This window comes from Lissotriton vulgaris, chromosome 10 (genome assembly GCF_964263255.1).
Source record: "Lissotriton vulgaris chromosome 10, aLisVul1.2, whole genome shotgun sequence".
Taxonomy (NCBI): Eukaryota; Metazoa; Chordata; class Amphibia; order Caudata; family Salamandridae; genus Lissotriton; species Lissotriton vulgaris.
Window position 1 is genome coordinate 523,454,650 of NC_141698.1, and position 17,516 is coordinate 523,472,165.

Consider the following 17,516-nt stretch of genomic DNA (forward strand, 5'->3'; position numbering starts at 1 on the left):
TGATGGCTACTGTCCCCTCTATAGGTCCTAATCGGGTTCCCAGATCCTGGGGTCTAATTACGCTTTGAAGACAACCTGTGTCTGCCAAGGTTGTTAGGGGTCGTCCATTCACAGCTACAGAACAACGATAAGGTGGCAGCTTTTTCCCTTGTTGGGAGCAGAAATAGTTACGAGCTACTCCAATTTCCATGGGTTCTTCCCTTTGTGGGCAAAATCTGGCGATATGCCCCATTCCACCACATTGGAAACATTGAGGTCCAATAGGAGGATGTCTGATTATGGGGGTTCCGGGAATGATAGTGACTGGTTCAGGTTTCTTTATAACAGGTGGTGGACGAACATGTTGATGTACTCCTGTACCCCCTTGTTTCCCTATAGGTTCCTCCCGTCCTTTCTGAACCTCCTGGGCTCTATTATATGCACTGGCTATTTCAACTGCCGTTTCTAAAGTCATATTTGCCTGTTGTCTCACCCATCTCTGAATGGGTGGATGTAAGGAGGTCAAATATTGTTCCAAGTAGATTTTTGCCATGATTCCATCTTTATCGGTGGTGGCAGGTTTTAGCCATCTATCGGCCATGTTCTTAACCCTGAAATATAAAGCTCTAGGGGTTTCTTGTGGTTCCTCTTTCATTTGCCGTAATTTCAGTCTGTAAGTTTCATCATCTACCCCTTGTCTCTCCATTATGCATTTCTTTATGTCTGCATAGGGCACCACTCCCTGTAAGGTTGCGGCTTGGTATGCTGCCTGTAAGTCCCCGGAAAGGAGGGGTCCTAAGTAGTATTGTCCCCATTTGTCGGGTGGCCAAGAGGCTGCGGTCGCCATCCTTTCAAAATTGTTGAAAAATAATCTGGATCCTCTCCACCGACATATTGCTGTAAGACTACTGAGAGAAGGGAAGTAGGTCCTCTCTGTTGACCCAGGGCTTCGGATATTTTATCCATGGCTGCTCCATGTGTCTGGCTTTGACCTGTGAGGACTTGTTGTAACTTGGTTCTGTCTTCCTCAACAACCGTCAGAAAACGTTCCATGACCTTTCCTAAATGTTCTTGATTCTCTGCCATTTTCACCATTGCCGCCTCCATCTTGCCTTTGTATCCCACTTCCGACACCACTTGTGGGAGTGCGGGCTTAACAAACAGGCGTGAAGGCTGTATATATGATCCAAAAGGAAGTGGTTTATTTGTAGTAACAGAAATATTCAATGATACAGAGGGTCTATTGTCCTGGTCTTCTTCGGAACTGCTAGACGATGTGTGGCCAATTCTAGATGTTCCCAGCTCCTCCTCTTCGGACTGGAAGGGGTCTCCCCGGAGGCTCATAGAAGAGAAAGATAAATGGAGCCGTCAGTCACTCTGTAACGTTTGGGTCATAAACTATACCAGTCACCACACTGTAAGTGAAGGGAAGCTGAGTCACGGGAAGAATGTGCTCGGATGAGGGAGGGTAGGAAATAATGAAAACAATAGAGCTGGAAGCTAACAGTTTCTGTAGGCTTCCGTGGTTGGATAACAAAAGAGGGACATAAGGTGATGCCAAGAATATGCAGTCTTATATGCTATATAGATCCCTACAGCGGTTTACGGGTACAATAACTGGGCAAATGAAACAAAGCACTCCAGTATCCGGTCTCTACCCGCTACCCTCCTCTACACACCTCCCGACTCCCAACTCCCCGGTGTACGCCCCACTCACTGGCTTCGCCGCAACTCTCTCCGTGAGTTACCGCCGCTCTCCAGCCTCCTGCGGCGGGTACCACCACTCCTCGGTCCACCGGTCTCCCGACTCGTCGTCCTCCTGGTATACGTCAGGCCCCCTCTCCGTCTGGAACTCCACGGCGTCCTTTCCAGGCTCTCTCCGACGTTCGGCATCTCCTCTCCCTCCTCGTCCGTCCTCTCTCTCTCTGGTCCAAGATACCGCCTCTTGGGTTCCTTCCCTTTTTACTGGTTTGTCCTGTTCACTTCCCGGGTCCTTTGTGTTGACTTCCGGGTTACATCCGGGTTTCGTCTATGGAGACAGAGTACACAGGAATGTCAGTCGGCCTGTCCTTACTTCCTTCAAGTCCCAAGATGCATTGGGTTGTAGCGACGGTGTTGCAGGTTCGTTCTGGTAATGAACTCCAGACGTAAGCTGCCGTCTTCCTCACATTGGGTCAATATGGAGCGCCTTGGTGAGGTCAGATATAGCAGGCTATCGTAGGTGTATAGGGACACACGATCTTCCCAGCTTTCTGTCCATTTAAGGCCCGTATCATTGGCTCCCAACGTACCCACGCCGCCAGTGGCTCCAATACCAGAGCAAAAAGTAGCGGCGACAGTGGGCAGCCCTGGCTAAGGGAAAGTCATCCGAATTGTGCCCATTGGCTGTAACATGGGCCATTGGCTTGGTGTACAAGAGCTGAACCCAGGAACAGAAGTTTGGACCAAACCCTAGGTGATGTAGCACTGCGAAGAGAAAGAGCCATTTGACCATGTCAAATGCCATATGTGCGTCCAGTGAGAGCACCTCCGCCGGCTCCTGCACGTACACCGCGCGTGCAAGCACACCATGTAATCTCCTCAGGTTGAGAGCCATGTTCCTGCCTGGCATAAAGCCCAATTGATCTGGGTGTATGAGCTTTGATAGGTGTGGTGTGAGCCGATTTGACAACAGCTTTGCAAGGATTTTAGCCTCTGCATTTATTAAGGAGATAGGCCGGTATGAGGTACATTTATCCTCAGGTTTTCCTGGTTTCAGAATAGCCGTTATGGTGGCTGTGCGCTGGTCCGGCGGGAGTTCGCCCACCTTCAAACGATCAGTGAACATATAACAAGTGAGGTGTAATGGAATCTGCTGTCCTCTTATAGAGTGCCTCCTCCGGGGTTAGTTTGGGCATGGCAAGGTCTTGTACGTAAGTCAGCGCCTCCTCTAAGGACATCTCAGAGTCCGACGAATAGATTGTCTGAAAGTGTCACGCCAGCGTACGTACTATTGTATGCGGGCCAGCTGTTGCCTGTCCCTCCTTCGTGTAAAGCTGCGCAATCCATCTATCACTTTTCTCCCTTCTATCTAGCCACGCCAGTAACTTCCCGGCCTTATCGCCAATGTCATACACTTTGTGACGTGTGGCCTCCAGCTGCTGTCTGATCAATTCTGTTAGGTGTTCTCTATGTTGTCGCTGTTTAAGGCGTATGTTGTGGGATGTGTCAGGGGTTGGGTCATTAGTGTGTTGGGTCTCTGCAGTGTGTAATACGGACTCTATATTACGCAGATCTAGCTGCCCCTCCCGTTTATGTGCTGTGATGGAAGCTATGGCCTGTCCCCTGATGACTCTTTTAAACGCCTCCCAGAGGGTGGGTAAAGAAGCAAAGGACCCCGCATTGTCTTGAAAGTAGTGGCTCGTTACTTTTTTTAGCGCCCTCCTGATCTTGGGAACTTGTAGATAACCAGGGCGTATCGGGTAGATACGGCGTCGCTTCTGGTGGTAATATGTGTATCTGAGCAGCAGTGGGGAATGGTCACAAATGCCCCAGGGCTGGATTTCTATAGTATCTATATTTTTAAGGCTACCCAGCGAACCCAGGAAATAGTCTATTCTTGTTAGGCTATTATGGACACTCGAGTGATATGTGCATTGGCGTTCTGTTGGGTGGTGTCTTCTCCACAAATCTGTAAAACCCATTGCGTCCATGAAACTCCCCAGGCGCGATACTCCTGAGTCACCCGCCCTCAGAGGAAACCTATCTAGGGATTCATTCGAAATAGCGTTAAAGTCCCTTCCAATAAGTAGCTCCCCCTCTGTCAACCCAAGTAAGAACACACTGAGATCCGGGAAGGCCACTGCGTGCAGCGCTGGGGGGATGTAAACAGACACTATGTTTAGGGGCCGTCCCTCCCACTGTGTAACTATGGTGGCAAATCTCCCTGACCCATCAGATTTAACTTCTTTTATTATCAATGGGAACTGCTTCTTCACCAATATACCCAGCCCCCTGGATCCAGACGTGAATTCTGAATGTACCATTATTTTGTATCCCCATCTGTCCATCGCTTTGCTTGACGTGCCTGTAAGGGGTGTCTCTTGCAATAGTACCACTGCCGGGCCACCCCTTTTGATGCATTGCAGAACCAGGCCACGTTTTATTTTATCTCCCAGGACTCGTACATTCCACGTAAGTATGGAAAGAGTTGGTACCGTGGGGATGGGGCCTTCAGCTGACTCAACCTGTGCTACGTCACCCATTTCCATGTCCGACGGCCTATTAAAGCTAGTGACTTTTCTCAGAACTGAACTTGAGTGCTCTACTGTGTGAGCTATTACTGCATAACTATCTTCGTACATAACAATGAAATAACCATTATACCAAGAACCTAGAAACAGTCCCGGCCCCCCTACCCCCCTACCTGCCTCCCTACCATGCGGACCCAAAACTGCCCGCCACCCCAACTCAGCAGAGTGCTTGGAACCCAGTCCCTGAAACCTTACTTGCATGTACGGGAGTGGAAAGTCCGAGGAAGACCGCATCTTCCTCCTGCCCTAGAGTCCTTATCCATCGATACATTCATCGTACTCATAATGCCGAGGTTTGCTGGAATATACGTTGGTCTTTACCCTCCTTACGTGGAGGTGGGTAGCCGCAGAAGGTCTCACTCTCCGGAGTCTTTATGCAGTTGTTCTGCCTCTTCCCCTCCTTGTTTAATGTTCTCAGGATTGCCCTCTCTCCCAAGACGTCATCGCCTCCTTTGCGCTCGTCCAGACCTCTCCGCCGGTCGCCACCCTTCAAGCCAGTCGTGGGCCTCCTCCGGCCTTTCAAAAAACAAAGTTTTGCCGTCTGCCACCACACGGAGCTTTGCCGGAAAGAGCATAGAATATGGTAGCTCACGGACCCTCAGCACCTTTTTGACCTCAAAGAAACTCCTGCGGCGCACGGAGACTGCCGCCGTAAAGTCCGGGAAGAAAGAGATCACTGAGTTTTGCACTCGGAGGGGCGGTGCCACCCTGGCCGTTTGAAGAATGGCATCTCTATCCCGGAAGTTGAAGATGCGGGCCAGCACCGGTCTTGGGGGGCTCCAGGTTTCGGTCTGCCACTTGGTACCCTATGCGCCCGCTCCACGGAAAAGAAGGTAGAGAGTGCTTTAAGCTGCAGTCGTGCTTTTATGAGTTCTTCAATGTAGAGGTCCATGGCGGGGCCCTTTTCAGTCTCTGGAAGCCCCATAATTCGAACATTATTATGGCGGGAGCGCCCTTCCTGGTCATCCAGCTTTGCTGCCATACGCTTGTTATCAACCTCCAATTGTGTTAGTTCTTGATCAAGAGCGTAGTGTCTTTAGTGAGAGGCGTCGTCACCTGTTCCACCTCTGTGACTCTGGCGGGCATTTTCTGAAAGTCCGCTCGTAGGAACGTGACATCCATCGAAATGGAGCTTACCGCGGTCTGTACATTGTGTGGGCCGCCATTATATCTTCCAGCGTCACCGTTGGGCCACCTTCCTCCTCCGTGCCTTTGTCAGCTTGCCCTTTACGTTCCGGTAATGGAGGAAAGTCTTTAGTGTAGGCAAACTTATCCAGCTTTCCCTGCTGGGTTGCGCGGGACCCCTTGCCACTCATTTACTGCTCCGCAGCCGCCCGCTTCCGCTGCTGCACTCCTGCACAGATTGCGTGGGCTGGGCTTCAAAATTTTGTTCCCGCCTCCAGTCAGTCGCGCAGGCCTCAATCTGCGGCCTCCGGTAACTTGCGTTGCCGACCACGGAGAGACTCCAGCGCCGGATCGATCCGCTCCGCTCCTCCTCAGCTACTCAAATTCGGTCTTTGGATACAATTTTAACTATGGATAATTGAGCGGATTACAGGGGAGAGGACCTCACCCTCGGAGCTCCTTTAGACTGCGGCCATCTTGCTTGGCTTCTAGCCACGCCCCCAAACATATGCTTTTAAGTGCATTATAACCTCGCGGTAAATGCTAACTTTAAAACGGCTGCTTAGAAACATGTTGTGTTTGTTGTCAAACACCTTGGAAGCCTACCTCCCCGCCTGTAACTGGTGGGGGAGGTATGATTCCACCCTCCTAAAGGGACATATGCGACACACCGGTACACCCGATACCAGCTTCCTCGACCTAGGCATCACAAAATGGATGCTGCCAGCCACAGACACGAGTCTTTCCTCCTGCTGCTGAGCTAAGCTCGAGCAGGGGAAGGCTTGACAATAGGCTTCCTGTCGCAGGGAGGTGGCAGGCTTTATTGTATTGGATCTGGGTGGGTGCACTCTGAGAGTTCTTTGATGTCTGCACTGGGGCCACATTTGGTGTCCCTGTGCATAGTCCAGCTCAAACTGCTGCACGAGCCATTTGCTCCTGCTCTGGCGCGAAACTGGACAAAGGACATGGGAGTAGCCACCCCTCTGTCCTGACTCTCCCATAGGTGGTTCCCCAGAGTTTGTCCGACCTCTTCCTTGGGTATACAGTAAGAACCCCTGACTACAGGACTATAGATTTTACCTGGACTAAACTCTGCTACAGAAACCAAGTACTTCGACAATCTACACAATGCTGGACGACGGAAGAATCTCCCTTGGTGTAAAGGAGTTACTCCCCTGAAAGTCAGGCACCTACACTCATCTGACCAGTTTGCATCTCCGAAGCTCCTGAGGACTCCGAAGATTTCTGCAATACAGGAGGTGGGTTTCCGAGATCTCTGAGGTGGATCTGCTCTCTCGGCAATTCTGAGGCCTATATCCCTCGCGGGGACCGTGCAACCCGAACCCCTGTGCACCATGCTCTTTTGCAGCAGCATATGCTTTCCAGCAACCCCTGAGGCTGTGCTTTTGGCTACTTGTAGTCCTGACCCCGAGCAGTGTTTCCACCGAAGATTTCTGGCCTACACTCCACGAGTGTTCATTGGGCTGGTATTTTGTGATTCCTCTCGAGGTCCCTTTGTGATCCCTGGTCCATTGGCCTGCGGGTCCCTGTGAAGGTAACTTAACTTTCCGTGAGCTTTCATAGTTGCTCCAGACGTGCCCTGACTCTCCATTGCTTGGAGAGTCCCCAGGACCTTGCTGATCCTCACCGAAGCTGATTTCCTCTGACCTCATGGGTTGCAGTGGCCAAGGCTTGTTGATGTTCTAACCAAACACTGAATCCCCAGCACTCGACATCCTTCATGGGACAGCTCACCTCCGGACTTTTGGTCGTCCTTGACGTCTCCTGGTCCCAGTGGCTGCAGTGTCAAGCATCGCGTCAACTCACCTGAAGCACCCGACATCGGTGGGCATTCGTCTACCGAGCCCCTGGTCACCCTGAAGTGATCCAGACTCTGTCCCCTCTGCTTTCAGGTTCTTTCCATCTCCGATCCAGGCTTGGATTACACCGGACACTTTTCGTCTTCACTGCAGCAGCACTTTTCAGCATCCCGCCATTGAAAACGAGGAAGATCCCCAACATCACTTGACACCTATGCACCTGGCTTCCCTGGGTTAGGTAACACAAGTACTCCAGTGCTCACAAGGGTGCTGGCCTTAGAACCTTCTATGTTTGAAAGGGTTTGCTCTAAGTCCTCTCCAAAGTGTCCTTAATGTTTAAAATTCCAACCACGACTTTCCCATAAGTTGTATGGAGCTCGCGCCTGTGTTGGCACACTGCACACGTCCTCCTTGGGTCCCCTGTGTCACTACCTTGGGTGGTTCCTTGAGGTCCCAGCGATTCTGCGTGCTCTAGGCGCTGTGTCTAGTCAAGTTGTGGTTGTTATACCACTTTCCTAGTATATGGTTTGGTCTCTGCCTGGAGCCCACTGTGTATTGTGCTATTTACTGTTGTTCTAGTGATTTAATATTGTGTGCTTTGGTCTCTAATCATAAAGAGGTTAGTAGAGAGTGTTTAGTAATAAATACATATATTTTATATATTCCTTGTGTGGGTCTCCTTTCATTTGGTCATTCAGGAGGTTCTGATCTAGTAAAACAAGCTGCTTTACATTGCTTCGAGACTTAGCCTGAAGGCTGCTCTCCATAGCTACCACTAGGATAGCTTTCAATAAAGGTTGTCTTTAACCTAATCATCAATAAGGGTTGTTCGGACTGGTACAAGGTGCAGACTATAATTAGTGGTCAGAATATACCAGGCCAACTTCTCACATTGGTGTGCAGCAGTTGGGATCCAAGCTTGCTATTGTTTTACCAGATAAATCTCATTGAGTGATTAACTGAAAACCACTAAAGGTATTAGGTACATATAAATCAAGGCTAGAATAAGTAAGTTCTACTGAACTTAGAGTTGGGTAGTCAAGGGTCTAGCACACCCTTTTCCCAACTCAAGAGAGTTTAGTAGCTCCCACTAGGTTAGGTAGGTGCCTACACCACATAACACTAGTATGTCCTCTAGGCCAGAAGCCACTGGGCCTCTGCCAACTAAGTATGACAATCTCTCATTCCAAGAATTGAGAACCATGTGTGCATCTAGGAAACTGAAGACAGGGAGACATGCAGGCACTTAACGCCTCATAGAGGCTTTGCTTTTAGATTACCTCAGAAAGACTCCAGGGTCTGATGAGGCAGGCAAGTTGGGTGGGACGGCAGAGGAAGAAAGGCCAGGAAGTGAAAACCTCTATGACATGGAATCCAATGCCGACCTGGAAGATCAAGATGATTCTAACCTGGATACTCCAATTCTTCCTATGGATGGAGAAGAAGGCCCCAGTGGTCCTCTCTTCACTCCACCATGAAGAGTTGGCAGTCTACCAAGAAGATCAAGATCTCCTTCTGAGGGGAGGAGCCAAGCAGGCGACCAAGATGGTTGCGTGAAGACTCGGCTCCCCTGATCTTTGCTCCTAACACCGATATCCTGTAATTTATCCTGATTTAAAATGCCACCTCTGGACCGACGCTGTTAAGGGACGACTATACCTCCTCTCCTGAACCCGCGACATACCCGGAGTCTGAAGTTGTTCCGCCCGGAAGATGGGGGCCTGGTCGAGATTGCAGCCGCGACCTCGCGTAAATTGGGTGACCGGACCCAAAGTGAACAAAATTGGGATCGAGTGCGGTGATGTCCCAGTCCGGGGATCGAATTTGACCATCGACGTGTACTGATGAATTTGATGCTTCTGAGGATCAGTGTGCCTCGCGTATGGTGACGAGTGTGGAAAATTACTTAATTTTCCTCCGGGAGGTCATATGCGCGCTTTGCTTTGAATGCTCCGGCCTACATGCGGACCGGCTGGTGGAACTTCCCTAACTTGTCGACATTTACGGACGCTCCAAGTACGAAGTGGTGGAGGATCTAGTGTGGGTTCCCTCTCCATTCTAGACCAAGTGCTGAGGTGTCATGGCGGCAAGACTGGAACAAGAGAAGCCCGCCTCACTGTCCTCCAAGGGGTCCAAGACCGTACAGGTCAATAAACTGGACCGCTACACTGTCCTCAAAGAATCCCCCGGAGAGACTAAAAAGACGCTGTTGGTGAGACAAGAGGACCCAACTTAACCCACACTAGCAGATTTAATGGCGGCCATTACTGGCGTATGAACATCCCTTGGCCAGAAGATGGAGGCACTGGATGCTAAATTGCACACCGTCACCATCGAAATAGGGCTGCTTCGCACGGACCTTTCAAAGACTAACGAGAAGGTCAAATCAATTGTAAATCAAAACAAACGCCCTAACTGATGATGTCAGCCAGCTACAGCAAGAGGTGAAAAACCTTGAAAAATCAAGGACTCTTATGGACCGTAAGCTGGATTAATATGAAGGAAGAGTCCGGCGAAACAATAGCCGTATTCTCGGACTTCCTGAAAACTCGGAGGGGCAGACACCGGACTTGTTTATTGAGATTCTTGTTCTTAATCATCTTGCCCCTAAAGGTCTTAGCAACTTGTCCCGGGGGTAAGGTCGAAACCGGGTGCACCCCCTCGCCCCATGATTACACGTGTGCTAAACTTTCGGGACCGGGATATAATCCTGCAAGCTGCACGTAATGGATGTGTCCCTTTCATTTTTTCCGGACTTCACTCAGTTGGTTCAGAGACAACGTCAGAGTTTTCTTGCCGTGAAGAGAAGATTGAGAGACAAAGGGTTAAAATATGCAATGCTGTTCCCGGCCCGGCTTCAAATTGAACTTAATGGAAAGACCTAGTTTTTTGATAACCCTGAGATCGCGTCAGACTGGTTGGACAGTGTGATATCCTCTGAAGCGGAGGGCCGGGACCGGGCAGAGATGGAGGGCCAGGAGTAATGTAAATTGATTGTGTTTGGCCTCGATGATGCTGGGGTGTGGTTCAAGGGGGAAAATGGGGAAATGCAAATGATTCTTCGTTGATTCGTATGTCCCAATATTTGGTGTATATATTTATTTGAATTCGGGACGAGTGGCTACTGTTGGTGGGCGTGGTGAAGCGGCGGGCGGGTATGTGCCCTTCTTCGAATTTCTACCTCTATTTAGTTGTAGATTAGTATAGATTGTTTGGGGCGACAGGCACACTGCTAGTTGGGGATGGGCGTAAGCGATATGCAGGGGTGCAGGGTGGGGGGTGGGAAGAGGGGGGCTGAAGACTATCCTGAAATGCGGTATGACAATCTCTCAGCTTTTGGTTTCATTTTTGTGACATCGATTCTCGTACTATTGGCGATTCATTTTTGTATTTTTTGGTTTGAGTTTATGGTTAATGGAATCAATGTAATGTATCTGATAAGCATGCAGTGGACACAAGAGAGACATTTGTCTTTTTCCTATGATGATGGGGGGTAGTGAACTCAAGGTTTTGAGTTGGAACGTGAATGGGTTGGAGGATAAAATCAATCGCAGTATGGTGCTTCAATATCTTAAACGTCGGGCACCGGATGTGGTCTTGCTGCAAGAAACACACTCAGTCGGAAACTCCTGTATGACAATGCATAGAATGGGCTATAAGATGGTGGCTCATGCTGTATTTACATTGGGCTCTTGGGAGTTTGGTATCCTGGTACGGCGGACACTCCCATTGGTCATAGATACTGTGTGGGAGGATGATAAGGGCAGGTACATTGGGATTTCGGGTCGCTGGGAGGGGCGTGTGCTCACTCTGGTTTCGGTCTATGTCCCCCCTGGGTTGCCGTCTACTTCCTTTTTTGATTTGGGGAAAATGCTGTTTGAACTGCCGGAAGGGCTGTTGATCCTGGGAGGTGACTTCAACGCTGTTGTTTCAGGGCTCTTAGATAGATATCCCCCACGAGAGATGGGACGTGCCCGGAGGTGGATGCCAGATTTCCTCGATGCCATGGGTTTTGTAGATGGTTGGCGATTGTATCACCCAGAGAAGAAACAGTATACATTTCATTCGGGTACACACAGCAGCCTTTCCAGGCTGGACTATTGGCTGGTCCCCGCGGCTCAGGCATCTTATATAATTGAAGCAATACATCTTGCTTGAGGTATCTCCGACCATTCTCCGCTATGGATCAGGTTCTCTTTTGCCCCGAATTCTGCTGGTAGGATAGCACCTATCAACCCCTGGTATATGCGAAATCCCAAACTACGAAAAGATCTCATAAAAGCATTGGATGATTACTTTACAGATAATGAGGGATCGGTGTCTTTATCGCTATCGCTCTGGGAGGCCTTTAAAACGGTTATTAGGGGGCATGCCTTATCCTTGATAGCTGGAGTTAAAAAGGAGCGTAATAAGGAAATTGTGGAAGCTGAAATGGAGATTAGTAACCTTGAAAAGGAGTTGGAACAGGAGGTGACGTAGGCTAACTTACATATCCTGAGCCTTAAGCAACGTGACTATAAATCATTGGTCACTGATATGGCTAAGACACTTGGCAGGGAACAGCAAGGGAGGATCTATGATCTAGGGGATAAGGCTGGGAAACTTATTGCTTGGCTAGACAAAAGGGAAGGTGCCAGTCGCATTGTTTCGGAACTTATTTCAGAGGGAGGAGTACCGATTACTGACCCACAAACTGTAGTTGACCCCTTTTCGGAATATTTTCAAGCGGTCTACTTCTCGGTCTCAGATAGACCTGAGGAGGACTCCCGTCTATTACTTCAAGATATACGACTCCCCTGTCTGTCCAAAGAGGACCGGGATTTTATGAATAGTGAGCTCACGGTTGATGAGATTGCCCAAGCTATCCGTACTTTGAACTCGGGTAAGGCGTTAGGACCCAATGGACTCCCGATCGAGCTTTACAAACTCAGGCCAGATAATTTAGCTAAACACCTTAAAACTATGTTTGAAGAAGCCTGTGAAGGGGAGTCTTGCCTATAGACCAGAGAGTGGAATCGATAGTGGTGATACATAAAGAGGGTAAACCGAAAAATAGATGTGCTTCTTACCGGCCTATTTCCTTACTGAATGCAGAACCTAAAATATTGGCTAAGCTTCTTGCAAATAGGTTAGCAAAAGTCATTGGTGGACTCTTTCACCCGGACCAATCAGGTTTTATTCCCCATAGGAATACAGCCCTGAACCTACGCAGATTACATGGCGTTATAGCTAGAGCGCCTACTCTGCGGGAACCGGCTGTGGTCGCCTCACTTGGCGCGACCATGGACTTTGATACCGTTGAATGGTCCTACCTGTGGGCGGTTTTGGATACATTTGGATTTTGCTCCGAGTTTATTGGATGGGTGCGTTTGTTATATTCTAAGACGCTTGCCAGGTCGTGTTTAATGGTAGGGTTTCTGCATTATTTCATTTGAGTCGGGGCACTCGGCAGGGTTGCCCCCTCTCCCAGCTTCTTTTTTAGTTGTCACTGGAGCCCCTGGCGGCTTGGATTCGATGGGAACCATCTATCCGAGGCATAAGGTGGACCCCTGACTGGGAAGTCAGGATTTCCCTGTATGCAGATGATATTTTGCTTTATCTGACTGCTCCTCGGAAATTCCTTATGGTGGTGTGTGACGTTTTAGCCTCTTTTGGAAACAATTCTGGTCTTTCCATTAACTGGGGAAAGTCTTTGTTATATGTTCTCAATGGGGATGCTACGATCCCACCCAATAACTGCCCCATTCAAATTGCTACGACTGGATTCCGATATCTGGGCATTTTTATTACACTCGATCCGGCGGTCAGATATAGTGAAAACCTCCTACCTCCACTGCAAAGACTTAGGAGTGACTCGTCTCACTGGCGTAAACTCCCGCTCTCCTTACTGGGACGAGCGGCTCTTTTAAACATGATGGCTCTGGCCCGTTTCCTCTATGCTCTTCAAAATACACTAGATGTCGTGCCTGACAGCTATTTTTGTGAAATAGAAGGATTACAGCGCAGTCTTTTATGGGAAGGAAGATCCCGTATTGCACTGGCGAAGCTGACACTCCCATGGTACGACGGTGGTATTGCTCTTCCAGATAATAAACTGTACTATTGGTCTTCCCAACTCGCTGCTATTAACCACGCAACATATGGGTCCGTCACGGATCCTGGGTATGCGATGGATAAATGACTTCTTCCGGGGGGCAGTTACAATAGAGCGCTGTACTTGAGACCAGCAAGGCTGAATTTGACGGGTCCCACCAAACATGCAGTGAAAATCTGGCATGATGCAACAAATTTGTTGGGATGGAAGGGAAATTGACACTGGCTACTCCCCTTTTTGACTCCGAAAAACTAGGCAACCTATGGAATACCAAAGGCTTCGACAAATGGGAGATGATAGGGATCTCAACTATTAAAGATGTATGGAGTAAGGGGCAGGTTAAATCCTTTGAAGAAATGCAGGCAGAATTTGAGTTAGCCAGTTCCAAATATTTTAGATATGCACTGATCCGTCATTCGTTACAGGCGGCCCTTGCCGTGGATGCGGAGTTGCCGAAGACATCTCCCCTAGAGGATAGAATATTAGATGGTCACCTCCCTGACAAAACGATTTCCCTGATCTATAAAAAATTAATTAACAATAGAGCAGATATGCTAGGTGATCTGAGAGAGAAATGGATAGGAGATGGATTAGATTGGATGATGAAGACTGGCAGGTGGCGGTCTCTTCCCCGAAGGTGGTTGCTATTCCTGCCCGGTTACGACTCATTCAATTAAAGATCCTGCATAGGGTATATATCACAGGCCCCCGGCTGGTTCAGATGGGGTTGACATTGGAGGGATTGTGTAGACATAAATGTGGTCTCTTAGGTACATTTTTCCACATTATCTGGGAGTGTCGAGGTTGCCCAATACTGGAAGGCGATCCACACCATTGTAGGGGAGGTCACGGGGATATCCCTGCAACCGGAAGCACGTAGATGTCTCCTAAACATATGGGAGCCACTGATTTTATGATTGCGCAGACACGGTGGGTCACATTGGGCAACATGACAGCCAAAAGAAATATTGCTCAGAAATGGGTCTCAGACATGCCGCCCACCCTTGGAGACTGGGAAAGAGACATGAACTGGTGCATGTTTAGTGAAAAAACAGTGTATGTTGCGAGAGGACATCCTCGGAAATGGGCCTTAATCTGGAGCCAGTGGAATGAATATAGGGGCAGGATTTGTGCACCACCTAGAGATGTTGTTATTGATGTTCCTACATCCCCATGAAGTGTTTTCTTGACTGTGTACTTTTGTTTTCATCGCCCCCCTCCCGTCTTTTAATGTACTGCGCAATGCTATGCAACTTCCTGTAAATGTGATTTTTATTGATGCCTTATTTTAATAAAAAGATTTATAAAAAAAAAAAGATCTCCTTCTGAGGATCTGATAATTCTGGTACTTCTGTAGGGACCTCAGCTTCTCAAAAAATAGAATCCTCTTATGGGAAGAAGTGCAGACTGCTTGAGTTTGAGAGAGCTAAGCTCAGAATCAAGAGAGAGCCGTTGGCCTTAGACAGGGAATCTCTAGAGCTCCAGAGAGCTTCCAGAAGGTTGGGGCTAAGCCCCATGGTGGAAGCAACAGTGCCCCTAGAGGTAGAGAACATACTCATGACCAGAGGGAACTTGAACAAGATTGTCCCTCCCTATCAGAGTGGGGATGAAATCCACAAGTGGATAACTGCACTAGAAAGGGCATGTAAAGTACAGAGGGTCCCTCAAGAGCAGTTGGCAACAATCTTGCGGCCCTCCTTTGCAGACAAAGATAGAGACAAGCTCCTCACTATAAGAGAAGAGGATGCTGATAATTACAAAGTCTTGAAGAGTGCTCTGATTGAACATTCCACTGAACAATACAGGATTACGTTCAGAGACACCCAGAAGGCACAGACTCAAGACTGGGTTGACTTTGTAGATTGTGCTACTAAAGCTCTGGAAGGCTAGTTACTTGGCAGTAAAGTGTGTGATTTTAAAGGATTGTACAATTTAATTATGAGGGAGCATATCCTTAATAATTGTCATAATCAGTTGTTGCATCAGTACCCGGTGGACTCTGATCTGACCTCTCACCAAGAATTGGGTCAGAAGGCACAGACAAATGGGTCAGAATCAGGTTGAGGCAGAAGGTTCAGAACAAAGGTGGTTACTCCAAGAAGCAAGATTTAAAACCCTCAGATAAGGGTGGGGAGAAGGGTAAAGCCCAGACGTCTTCTCAAGGGCCCCAAAAATCTTCATCTGGTGGGGAGTCACAATCCAACAAGGGTAAAGGCAAGAAGAAGCCATGGTGTCAAATCTGTAAGCAGAAGACCCATTAGACAAGTGATTATAACAAGTCCAAGGACTCAACTCCAACCACCACTCCCCCTAGGGCAACTGTTCCCCCTAGTTCAGCTAAAAGTGATGGCACTCAGAATAAGGGTGTAGTAGGGTTAACCCTGGGATCTGAGATGGACTCTGGCCTTGGCAGAGTTCCCACTCAGGCTGTGCTGATATGTGATAGAGGCATGGACATTGCCTCCTTATTTGTCAGTCCCAGTAATCTGGGCAAATACAGACAAAAGCCTTTGATAAATGGAAAAGAGGCCTTGGCATTCAGGGACACGGGAGCAAGTGTCACCATGGTGACCAAAGGTCTTGTGGCTCCTGAGCAAATCATACTTGGTGAGATGTACCAAGTGACCAATGCTAGCAATGTCAGGACGGACCATTCCTTGGCAGTTGTTAATTTTACCTGGGGAGGGGTAATTGGCCATAAGAAGGTTGTGGTAAGTGCAGACCTCCCTGTTGAATGCTTGTTGGACAATGATTTAGAAACTTCAGCTTGGGCTGAAGTAGAACTCAGGACTCATGCAGAAATGTTGGGTATCCCTGCAGATGTGTTTCCTATGACTAGGTCACAGGCAAAAATGTCTTCCATTGAACAGGCCCTAGATCCTGGAAAAATGGACCAGGTACCTTCCAAAAAAGGAGCAGACAGTAGGGGTAAGGCAGTATCTTCCCTCCTGACTCAGAGTACAGATCAGTCTCTTGAGGGAGCTGATCTTAGTCCTGAAGAAGGAACTGTCCCAGAGGAGCTTGAGCCTGATCAGATTGAGTTCTTTGGGACAGGGGCACCTTCCAGGGCAGACCTGAGCCAGGAGAAGTTGAGTTGCCCCTCTCTTGAACCCCTCAGACAAAAAGCTGTTGCTGAGGCTGCTGGGAGTGCCAGTAGGTCCCATAGGATCTACTGAGATGATGGACTTCTATACTCAGAGAGTAGAGACCCCAAGTCTGGTGCTACCAGGAGGTTGGTTATACCTCTGAAGTTTAGAGGCTTCCTATTGACACTGGCACATGACATCCCATTAGCAGGTCATCTAGGCCAAAACAAGACTCGGGAAAGGATTGTCCCTCACTTTTATTGGCCTCACATGTCTGAAGACACCAAGGAGTTTTTGTCGCTCCTGTGTCATCTGTCAAGCCAGTGGTAAGGCAGGTGGTACTACAAAGGAACCCCTGATACCACAACCTGTGGTGGGGGTTCCCTTTGAGAGGGTTGGGATTGACATTGTTGGTCCCATGGATCCTCAAGCTGCATCTGGGTACAGATTCATACTAGTAGTGGTGGACCATGCTACTGGGTATCCAGAGGCAATTCCCCTTAGAACTACCACAGCTCCTGTTGTAGCTAGGGCCCTCCTGGGAATCTTTTGCATGGTGGGCTTTCCTAAGGAGGTAGTATCAGACAGAGGTACAAACTTCATGTCTAGTTACTTGACTGCTATGTGGAAGGAGTGTGGAGTAAATTACAAATGCATCACCCCTTATCACCCACAATGCAATGTTTTAGTTGAAAGGGTCAACAAAACCCTCAATGGCATGATTAAAGGTCTTCCAGAAAAGCTTAGGCGCAGATGAGACTTACTTTTGCCCTGCCTTCTCTTTGCCTACAAAGGTTCCACAGAAGGGGGGATGGTTACAGCCCATTTGAACTTCTGTTTGGACATCCAGTTAGGGGTCCATTGTGTCTAGGTGTGAAGAGGGATGGGAGTTACCTCTCAAACCCCCTAAACAGGATATTGTGGACTATGTACTTGGTCTCCGCTCCAGGATGGCTGAGTACATGAAGGCAACTAAAACCCCTTGAGACTAGCCAGGAATTGCAGAAGGCCTGGCATGACCAAAGGCTGTGTTGACTGTTTATCAGCCAGGACAGAAGGTATGGGTGTTGGAGCCTGTGGCCCCAGCAGCCCTACAAGACAAGTGGAGTGGCCCTCATAC